The sequence below is a fragment of the Sciurus vulgaris genome, assembly GCF_902686455.1.
Source record: "Sciurus vulgaris genome assembly, chromosome: 12".
Lineage (NCBI taxonomy): Eukaryota > Metazoa > Chordata > Mammalia > Rodentia > Sciuridae > Sciurus > Sciurus vulgaris.
In genome coordinates this window covers 107,793,470-107,803,104 of record NC_136473.1, presented here as the reverse complement: position 1 = coordinate 107,803,104, position 9,635 = coordinate 107,793,470, and the positions used below count along the sequence as shown (strand labels likewise).

The window sequence follows — 9,635 nt, the reverse complement described above, 5'->3', positions numbered from 1 at the left end:
TTGTGAGAAAAATGCGCCAGGTCGATTTGAACTCAGCCCACAACCTTAGCATTTGTTTTGCTTCGTTTTGCCTTTGCGTCCTTCCGTTTTTGCTCTTCAGTGACCATTGCTGCTCTCTGAGCGGATCGCCTTTCCTGCCATTTGGTAGCCCAAACTGAGCCCTGCGGGGGTTGTGCTTGGTTTTCCTGCCCAAGAGTACTTAGTGCTCGCCAGCAGCACGGGCTGGGCACTGAGTCTTCCAGGAGGTCAGGGATGGCTGCAGCTATGCTCCTGGGCCCTCCTTGTCTTCAGTAGGAACTATGAAAGCTCATGACTTCCTCTCCCAGCCTGTGAGTCACTCCGCACCCTCGGTGGGTGGAGACAGCGGGTGTCCACTCAGGCTGAAATCTCAAGGAGTCTCCTTCCTGATGAGAAGTGATCCACATGGGTTCACGGGCTCTTGGGTCCTTTTGATCCCTTCGATTCTCTCCGGGAATCTTCAGGGAGCTCAGGAGCCTCTGGGGGCTCCATTAGGTGAGTGAACCCCGACTTCAGGGAGATGGGAGTGAGGAGAGGAAGAGGCTAATGAGTGAGTGGCAACTGGATTTAAAAAATCAAGTCCTGCTATTGCAAGTAACTCCTTAAAAGGCAGAGTCCTCCTGGGGTTCATGCCTATTTGCATAACTGCTAATTAATACCTGGGAGGACTGAGTCATCGCATGCCCGGGGGGCTGGTTATTTCTATCCCTTGGTGGAGTCAGTTCTGTGGTGGGCCTGGTTTGCCGGGGCCCCTTCGTTTCTAGCCGTGTAGTGCCCACGCAAACACTCAGAAAGCTTCTAGAAGTTAGCTGGGGAAGGACTTCTAACAGTCAGATGGAGAAGGAAAGCCCCTTTGATTTTCATCTCCCAGGACGGGAGAGAACTTGGGCAGTTTCCAATTGGAAAGACTTATAGTATTGTTTAAAGCCATTAAAAGAATTATTTTCATAATTCTTGCCCTTCCTATTTCAAAAAATGTTTTCTGTCAAGCTATAATTTTAAAGAAAGTATAATATGAAGCAAGTAAAATAATATATCAGAAACTGCCTGCAGGGAGGGAAGACACTACACCCAAACTGGGATGATGTTGTCAATATAAGCAGATTCCACATTTAGTGCTGGTCTTTGTGGCAACGTCCGCAAAACAACAATAATCACTAACATATATACAAAAAGAGACATAATTCCTGTTATTTGGTTATAAAGGGAATCATAAAAATCCATCTGAAGTATATCTTGTTGGTATTGAATTTCTAAGAGAAATTACCTCACTGGGTTTCCTTGTAGGGGTAGAATAAAGAAATGAGCCACCTCTGAAGAGAAGGCCAGTGTGCAGGGTCCTTACACTCAGAACCATTTGAAATCCAAGGGCACAACGTTGCTTTGTTCTCACGGGATGCACTCAGCTTGGGAGCGAAGTTTAACAGGTTTTTGCTTAAAAATGATCTACTTTGATACAGTATTTGAGTTTTGTGAACTTACTGCGAGAGTCCTTCACTTTCTTAAGCTATGGGCCTCTTAAATACTCCGCATACATGAAAGAAAATACTTAGGATGACGTGGAAGGCAATCACACTGACATACAGTTGTCCTGTTTGAAAAAATGGTGATACATGAACATAATCGACACACTAAGTAGCAAGACCTATCAACTGATGTGTAAACCCGGCATTTAAAATAGAGATGACGTGAACACTGTTTAACACAGCTTCAGTGTGACAAGAGAAAGGTATCTGTGGTTTCCATCAACAGTCACAGATACTGCTAATACTACTAAATTCATTTCCCACATTGGTAAAAGAAGAAAATGTAAAAATATTAGGGTTAGTTAGCATGAAGATGGTCTTTCCCCATTTAAGTTTGTGGCCCCGCCGTGGTCTAGTTGCGGGCTCCGTGGAATCCAGGGACACCAGCAGTGGCTTAGAGAAAGTGACCCTTCTTCCTGTGTTCTTGTCAGAGTCCGTCCACTGTAGATGATCCTCAGCGTGTGACCGGGTTACCTCCTGAAAAACCCATAACGAGTTGAAAGTCAAACATCCGTGTGCTTCACCTAACCACTGAGCACCGTGGCTTAGCTACCTGCACTAGAGTACCTGTTATTGGCTCCTGTGACCGCAGGGCAGACGGGTAGCCGCAGCTCACTGCTGCCTCCCGCACTGCCAGAGGGTCTTGAACCACGTATTGCCAGCATGGGAGACTGAACTTCAGGGCTGGGATGTGGCTCTGTGGTGGAGAGCTTGCCTAATGGGGGGCAGGGGGGTGCTCTGGTTTCTATTACCAGCGCTTGAAGAAGAAAAAGTTCAGACTTCAAAATTTGAAGAATGGTTTCTACTGCCTGCATATTGCTTTCACACCATCAAGTAGAAAAATGGTTAAGTTGAGCCATTCGATGGTGGTGACTGACCATCTGTATCGACTGACTTATGTTAAGACTTTCTCATAAATGAATTGAGGTCTATCAGCTTTAGACAAAGCTGACATTTTCTTATGAAAACTTTTTTTTTCATTCTTTTGCTTTCCTTTGTTTTCTTGATTTTAAATTATTCCTTGAATAATACTTTAATAATAGCAATGAAATCTGTTTTAGTTCTTTTTATCTCATGCTTGGACAAAAAGATACAGTGTCAATGTTTGAATAAGTGAAAGGAGCGAATGAATTTGCTCCTGATATTCTTGTTCTCTAGCTTCAGTTCTTCCAAGAAACCTTTCTCAGATCTGCTAAGAAGCAAGAAATAAAATGGATTGATTTTCCTTTCCTTTTATCTCTCCAATCTATTGCACTGTGGAGATTTCAACACTTTTAGCAAAGGAAAAAGAAAGAAGACATGATTTTGCTTGATAAGGTTCTTCTGTCAGCACCAGGCTCACGCATGGACAGTTCTTTTATTTATTTTATTTATTTTTTGGAATTGCAGATTGAATCCAGGGGCGTTTAACCACTGAGCCACATCCTAACCCTTTTTATGTATTCATTTTTTATTCTGAAACAGTCTCACTAAATTGCTTAGGGCCTCACTAAGTTGCTGAGGCCGGCCTTGAACTTACCATCCTCCTGCCTCAGCCTCCGGAGCCGCTGAGATTACAGGTGTGTGTTAGCACTCCCAGCTCACGGGAGATTTTTGAATGAGAGAACGTGAACGATGACCATCTGCTGCTCAGAAAGTCAGGACCAGTGAGGCCTTTTCTCCAGCTGTCATTTTCCTTTTCCATGATTCACAGCTGCAAATGCAAAGACAGAGGCGGGGAGCAGCGGAAAGGCGGGAGGAGGGGAAGGGGAGGAGGAGGGGGAGGGTCGTGTGGGCGAGAAACCGTGAGAAGGGGAGGAGACTGCTACTGATGCTGCAGACTCACCGCCACTCCGTCCTCCGCAGGGGTCATCTGGAGCTGTTCCCTGTTCCGCAGGAGGTGGAACGGGGTACCTTAATGTGTGCACTGAGCCCACAGGTGGGGCTTGCTTCCCGGCCTCTCTCCCAACCTCCTGAGTCCACATCCCGGGACACAGGGCTGTGCATTCGAACCAGCTTTCCAAGTGTTCCAGGGCAGTCACTAAGTCCCACGTCTCCTCTCTACGCTGGTATTAGGCGAGGAAGAAGATGAGCCCTTTCACCCGCCGGTGCCAGCACGGCGCTGGGCTTCAGGGACTCTGGCATCTTGCCAAGCACCGGGTTAAGTGTCTGCTTGATTTTTAGCCAATTATCAGCAAGGGAAAATGATAGACAGCAGCCTCGACCTACTCACAGGCTTCGCATGATCCTCCTTGGCTGGTAAGAAAGACTGGGGTGGACAGCAGCTGTCCTGTCCGTCCCCAAATGTGACTGAGCAGAGCGCACGATTTTCACCCACAAGGATCTGCCATTCTTGGACAATAGGCTTAGAGGCAGAAATCTGTGTATTGAAATACACTTATATCATTCTTCAGAGAAAATGAACTATAAAACTAACCCCTGAATAAAATTGACTTTGAAAGGCATAGTCTATTATATACAGATATGTGCATATGTAATTTATATATATAAAATTTTATGTATAATATATGTAATTAAGATATTATATCACTTATATACATGCATATAATTTGTGTGCATATATATTTATTTAAGCATCAAGATTTGACTTAAGCCCCCTTGTTGTGAGGACCCCGCTAAGACGTCGAGCTAAGACATCTGAAATGATCTCACTATAGAAATGATTCCCAGCACTTTTCCATGCTATTTTGAGCCTACATTTCTATTAATTCCTAGGGGATACACCGAAAGGCTCTCTCCAGTCTTCTCTCCAGTCACATCCTGTACCCCAAGATCAGAAACAAATCTTCCTTGAATTTAAATATAAAAGTAAAATAAGATTAGAGGAAAATGACAACACGTGAACCTGCAAAGTCTCAGAGCAGAGTAAAGCACCACTCTCCTTCTAAGACCAGGATAGAATGTAAAAGATGACACTTGTTTCCAAGATGGCTGCTGTCTGTTTGGAAGCCAAAATAATGGGTGGCTGTGGAGTTTCTCTTTGGCTTTCCTTTCACCTAGAAGAGAACATCTGAAGCTACACGGGACTGGGCTTTTCCACCACCAGGCAATTTTTCATATTATTAGACAATTTGCTGTGGGTCTGTCACCTGAAAACCATATTCGCTGGCCTAAGTTCAAAACTAGCTACGCAGCACTAAACTCAGGCACTTGGCTTTCTTAGGACCACTGTGATTTAAAGGGAAGAGGCTTAATTCTTGGGGAAATAATTGATTCCAGAATGATGATAATACTGATTTCTATTTCTGAATGATCTACTTTTGTGTGTTTTTAGGGCACTCTTTATATTAAGAATTTGTTAACCTAAGTGTTCCTGCTAAACTTTTGTTGTTATGAAGGTTTCATGACAGAGCATCACTTCAAAGTCAGAACAACTTGAAGGCTGGCTTGCAGACTTAATGGTGAGCAGGCTGGAGGAGACTGCGAGAAGCCAACCCACCTCGTATCCACCACCTAACTGGCACTGCAAGATGGTACCTGTTCATATCTTAATAATCCCTACAAGTGGCTCACATCGCTCCTGATTTGCTTCTTTTTCTTGGTACATTCAAAGTTTGTTTGAATAATTACTTCATCTATCAACTGCTTAAGAGGATCCAGTTTTAACCAGTGTTTTAGGATTGAAGAGCATCTGTCTTTAACTGGCTCTTGACTGACTTCTACTTCTTTCTTATGGTCTCTGTATGCGCTGGACTGCCAGGTCTATTTGGTCATCTGGATTTGGTTGGTCTAGAATATTGCCTGGGATATTTGTCCAGTGAACTTAATGTTTATGAAATTTTACTTTTTTTTTTTTTTTCTGAGATGGGGAGAAGCCCATGGAATAAAGGTAGAAAGAGAAGTCGTAATTCCTGATCCAAATGAGCTCCATGGGGACTTGGTGGACTGGAGCAAGGGAATTGGTTCTCCCTCTCTTGTACTTGGAGTGCCTCGCTCAGTGAAGCCCTCACCGGAGCGTCCGGGACAAATTGCGGCATGTGCGATGGGAATGACCAGAACAGAGGGCAGTGGAGCCGGCGTGGGGTGCTTAAAGAGCGAGGCTGTGGACCCGGGAGACGAGAGTGAGGGGAGGTAGGGCAGACTCCTTCAAGTGGCTAGTGGGCTGCGGTAGGAGAAGAGTTTTCCTCCATGGGATCCCGAAGCAAAACTAGGGCCAAGGTATAAGTTAAAGAAAGTCAGGTCTCCCTTAAACACAGGGATTAGACCAAATGAGAATGCTCTGGGTACAGGATATTTTGCTTTGGGAAGTGACACATTCCCCGTCACTGAGAGTATTTTTTGAGTCCGAGCGCAGTGGCGCACACCTGTAATCCCAGCAACCTTGGAGGTTGAGGCAGGAGGATGTCAAGTTCAAGCCAAGCCTCGGCAATTGAGCGAGGGCCTAAGTAATTTGGCAAGACCCTGTCTCAAAGTATGGCTCAGTGGTTAAGCACCCCTGGATATTCAAGCCCCAGTACCATAGATAAAGAGGGGGAGAGAGAGAGAGAGAGTTGATTAGTTAACGTCTAAGTTCCTGTTCCGAACTTTGAGATTCTGTTTAAGGAATCCAACCTTGAACTGATTTCTGGAGTCTGCCCAAATGGGTTAAAGGAACAAGACGCGGTGGGGGGAAGTCGGTGAGGATTCTGTTCCTTGGTCTTTAATGGGGTTTTGGTCTGAGGCAGGTCTCTCCACCAGCGGGCTTCGCCTCCCTGGAAGGAAGGGAAGGGTTCTGCACCGCGCGACTCCCAAGGCTGCCAGGGCTCCAGCACGGCGCCCCCAAGAAGGCATCGCCCAGCCTCTCGCCCGCGGGCTTCTCTGTAGGCCCAGCCCCTGGCGGCCCAGCTGCAGTGGCCTCTCTGGGGGACAGCTGAGCAGCAGGTCTAAACTGCAGGTCCGTGGCGACTTCACAGGCCGGGGCTCGGGAGAGAGGGAGGTCAGGACTATCCAGAAGGTCTTCTGCCAGACGGCCCTGCCCGGGGTTGGCCACCCCTGTCATTCCACAGCCAGCCCCATGGCACGGCTTCTCCCTCTTATTAGCCATGGTGGCGTCATTTGGAGCTTTATCTGTCATCTTCCTCCACTTGGCCTCGGGGTTTCCTATCCTGCCTCCTCTCTGATCGGTCACGTGATGGAAAAGTGCAGGGGAGACGCACCTTGTTTTGCTGCCTCTCTGGGGAGACTGATGCCAATACAAACAGAAAACCAGACACAGTGACTGAAAAACATGACTGGAGATCATTCTGAAGAGTCAGTGAGAAAGCCTTGTCGCAAGACCCACATCAAAAGCCCAGCTGCTGGGGGGACACCTTTCCAGTTCCATCAACTAGGAGGCCACACGCAGGAGGTGGGGTGGTGGAGGCGCGTTTGAAGAAAGAAAAGGTCAGGGTGGTAATGAAAACAAAAACGTGGCCTCAGGGAGGGAGAGAGAACTTTGCTGTCACAGAGACTACGGAGTTGAGTTCCCAAGAAGCAGGAGCAATTTCTTATTTGTCATCTTGCTTTGTGAGAAGCTATTTTTGGCAAGTCTTTCTGGTGGATTTCACTGGAAAATATTTTGATGAGATTTTCTCCCCTATGAGTATTTTAAGCGTGACTTAAATCCTGCAGCTCTGTCTCGGAAGAGAGATTTTTAAGTCTGGAAAGGTGAAAGTGAGTGGGAGCAAGCTGGCCATAGTGGGGAGGGGGAACCGGGATCGGGTGGAATCTGGGAGTGGGGCTGGCGCAGATCCAAAATGGCACCCTGCCCCGTTTTGGACGGGACCCTGTTTGCTTTGTGACCCGCCTCTCACTCTCCAGGTGGGTGCACCCTAAGCCCTGTGTTTATGAGGCTTCTGCCACAGGGTTGCTTGGGCTCTGCTTGGCCCCGCAGTGTCAGTGACTAGATACATTTTCTGTGATGTCACCACAGATCGAAAAGCACAGGAAATAAATGCTGAAGACACCTGATCAGCTCCTAGGCTGGGGATCATTCTAATGTCTCACAGTTGAAACCAAATAGCCCATGTGCTCCCATGAACTCAAATGACTGGTCTAGTAATATTTTAGTCCTGTGGATCTGGGAGTGGGTGAAGTCATTTAAGGGAGCTCCCTTAGAAAACATGAGGATTAGGGGCAGGAGTTCCTCAAAAAAGCCAGAGGGAAAGAGGCATTGCCCTCCTTTTGGGATGTTTGAATATGAAGACAACAATTGGTGGTTGATAGTTATGGTTTTGGGGCCAGACGTCCCTGGATCAAATCTTGCCCTTTCAAATGGTATACCTTGGGAATTTCTAAGTCTGATTTTCTTATCAAAAATACATGGGAAAATGCTAGTGCTTATATGTAGTGGTTAAGATGCTTTTGATTCTGAGTAATAGAAAACCTAACTCAAGCTAATGTTGTGGAAATGGTTTAGCTTCAGGTCTGGCTTGATCTAGATGCTCACACTATTCTAAGGCCTCTAGCTTCATTTCTCTGCAATTCTCTTGGCTGTGCCTATCTTGTTTTAGCTATCCCCTCAGGCTGCCTTGCCTCAGGGCAGCAACTCTAGACCTCATACCCTCACACGCCTGAGGCAGTTCCTGCCTAGGTCTGATTCCTCACCTGTCCTTCAACATTGCCCTGTGGTGCTACCTCTCCTCTTTACCAAGGCAGGAGAGAACTGGGTTCCAGCCTTAGCTCTGTGCCCGAGCTGCTGGGTTGTCTGGGTCAAGGCACTGGCTTCCTGCTTTCTGCTTTAGTTTAGTGACAAAATCCTTTGAAATCGGGCAGATCTGGGTTTGAGTCCCGGGTCTGCTGGTGCTGTGACCGTGCAGAACCGGAACTCTCTGTGCCCCAGCGGGACACAACGGGAAGGTGGGAGATAATATCTGATGTCCCAGGCCGGCATAAATCAATGTGGAGTTGGGGAGGCTCAAGGTGAAGTTTATATGGTGGCAGACCCAATGGCGCAGTGGCTTGTGTTCAGGAGTGCATGTTGGTGGTTTGACCTGCTTTCATTTTAAGTGTCTTGTCATTTGTCCGATGACCACGTATTATTCCTCCTCAGGGATATTGAGACATTGGAAAGTTAAATTGGCAGGGTACGTTTGGATGTTATCCTGGGGTGAAACCCTGGGGAATGCACCCCCACTGGACCCCAGGCAGGCATACATCTTTCATTCACTGGCACCACCTAGTGGCAATTGTAGGTACTACTCAGGCTCAGTAGTGGCATCAGTCTTTGAAGGGGGAGTCGATCCCTGACGCTGGAACACAGTCTTGGAAATCGAGATTCTGCCTTATCCGGAATCAGGAGCATCTGGAGTGAGGCTCCCAGCTGGGGGAATCTCACAAGAAACCTGTACTGACAGTGAGCGCTTGAGTTCTGTCTCGTGGATGCTTCATGAGCAAAACCAGATTCCAGGGCTGGTACCGTGGGCAGTAATTTAGTCGTCCTTATCTAACGAGCTAAGATAAGCCGACCAAGATGAGGCTGAACGCGTAGGGAGTAGAGGTGGAGAGCAGGCCCGACGAGCCCGCGGAGAGATGGACACACTCATGAAGCTGTCCAGTCCAAGGCTGCACCAGAAGCAACCTTGTGTCCAAAGACACATCTCAGGACCCTGTGTTAATGTGAAAACTTGATAACGTGTCCATCTCCAAAGACTGAAATGCTGTTTATGACATTCTCACTGTTACAGGCTCCGTGGGTTCTTGTGCCGTCGTCTATCAGAAGAGTGGCAGCTCTCAGGACAAGGAGAGGGCGGGCTTGCTCATGGGAGGTGGTGGGGCTGGAGTCCAGGAAGGTCCATAGGCTTTAGGTGCCTGTGGAAGCTGCTACCCTTCCCCCACAAGTCAGGGGAGTCAGCCTGTCATCCTGGTGCCAGATGTTCCATTTCTCTTACCCCTACCACATCCTGCGCCCACATCTCTGCCTCCAACGGGAACGAGCTGTGGCCACAGCTAGGACGCATGGGTGGGGGTGGAGGAGGACACAGATCATGGAAGGAACGACTTGGGGGCCTGGGAACTTGCTGTCGCAGTGACTCCTGCTGTTCACCCTTGGAGAGCCCAGCGAGGGGGTCCTGGCTCTAGTGATGCACCTGGTTTCTGAGGCTGATGGGACTGAGCGAGTGGGGAAAGGCGCAT

At 47.6% G+C, this 9,635-nt stretch overlaps 1 long non-coding RNA gene across 9 annotated transcripts in view; it reads left to right on the top strand.

Moving 5' to 3' along the window:
- Positions 1-260: 260 nt before the first annotated feature.
- The window catches only part of LOC306641323, a 439,001-nt gene continuing 429,626 nt past the window's right edge, over positions 261-9,635 (top strand). For 2 of the 9 annotated variants that reach the window (XR_013758134.1, XR_013758135.1), the window contains exons 1-2: positions 268-513; positions 4,883-5,017. This is a non-coding gene — a long non-coding RNA (uncharacterized lncRNA). Of the gene's footprint in view, positions 514-4,882; positions 5,018-9,635 lie in introns of all 9 variants that reach the window. The other 7 variants (XR_013758133.1, XR_013758136.1, XR_013758137.1 and 4 more) reach the window with 7 other exon arrangements.